The sequence below is a fragment of the Cebus imitator genome, unplaced genomic scaffold (genome assembly GCF_001604975.1).
Source record: "Cebus imitator isolate Cc_AM_T3 unplaced genomic scaffold, Cebus_imitator-1.0 Scaffold652, whole genome shotgun sequence".
NCBI lineage: Eukaryota > Metazoa > Chordata > Mammalia > Primates > Cebidae > Cebus > Cebus imitator.
The window spans coordinates 538,199-539,846 of NW_016107967.1; positions in this window are offsets into that span (position 1 = coordinate 538,199).

The window sequence follows — 1,648 nt, forward strand, 5'->3', positions numbered from 1 at the left end:
ATTCTCCTGCCTTGGCCTCCTGAGTAGCTGGAATTACCGGCATCTGCCACCACACTTGGCTAATTTTTGTATTTTTAGTAGAGACAGGGTTTCACCATGTTGGTCAGGCTGGTCTTGAACTCCTGACCTCATGATCTGCCCGCCTCGGCCTCCCAAAGTGCTGGGATTACAGGCGTGAGCCACTGTGCCCCGCCTCAGGATCTATTTTCTAGGGAACTATTTTTTTAAATTATTCTTTTGTTCCACCTTAACCCATTATAGTTTGAATATTAGTAGTATTTACTGCTCAAAGATTACTACTATACCATGAAGTATCCTAACATGTAAAGCAGACTCTGCAGAATTAAAAGTATGAGACATATAATACAGTCTGGAATAGAATAATTCTTTTTACCCCAGTCAGACACTTCCTTTTGTATTATTAAGTAATCTATTTTGTTCTCTTATTGATAATTTCTTTTTTTTTTTTCTTTGCCTTATTGTACTTGTTAGGACTTTTTGCCTTGATTCAATTGTAGGGGGGGAACATTCAGTCATGCAGCATTAAATAGCTTTGTTGTTGTTGGCTTAAAGAAATACCCTTTATTAGATTGAGGATATTCTCTTTTATTTCTGCTTGTTTGGTGTTTTTGTCAGGAACAGATGTTAATTTTGTCAGATACTTTTTCTGCATAATTGATCGGACCTTTTTTCCCCCTTTAGAATGTTAATATGATGAAACGTACTGATTGATTTTTTTTTTTTTTTTTTTGACACCGAGTCTTTTACTCTGTCATCACCGAGGCTAGAATGCAATGGTGCAGTCTTTGCTCACTGCACCCTCTGCCTCCTGGGTTCAGGAGATTCTCTCACCAGCCTCCCAAGTAGCTGGGATTATAGGTGCATGCCACCACGCCTAGCTAATTTTTGAATTTTTAGTAGAGACAGGTTTTTACCATGTTGGCCAGGCTGATCTTGAACTCTTGACTCAGCCTCCCAAAGTGTTGGGATTACAGGCATGAGCCACTACGCCCGGCCTCCCGGCCTGATTTTTTTGTTGTAATTGAAGCCAGCTTTGCATTCCCAAGATAACCCTGGGTTGTGTTGTGTTATTTTTATGTATTGATAGATTCAATTTGCTAATATTTTGTTGAGAATTTTTTTATTTTTGTTCATGAGGGACGTTGGACTGTAGTGTTTTTTTAAAAATTGTCTTTGGTTTTAGAATCAGGTGATACTGGTTTCATAGAGTGAGTTGGGAAGTATTTCATTCCATTCTATTTTCCAGGAGACACTATGTAGAATTGTGTTATTTAAATGTCTGGTAGAATTTGCCAGTGAAACCATTGGGACCTAGAGATTTATATTTTAGAAGGCTATTACTATGAATTAAATTTTTAAAACAGTTATTGAGTAATTTCAATCTTCTATTTCTATTTGAGTGAGTTTTGGTACTTTGTGATTTTCAAGGAGTTACAAGGAGTTGGTCCATCTGAGTTGTTGAATTTATCTGTGTAAAAGGGTTTGTAATATTCTTTTATCCATTTCATGTCTTTGGCATGAGTGATATTCCTTCCTTCATTCCTGATATTGGTAATTTGTGTTTTCTCTTTTTCTTTGTTAGTCTTACTAGAGGTTTATTAATTGTATTTCTTTTTTTTTTTTTTTT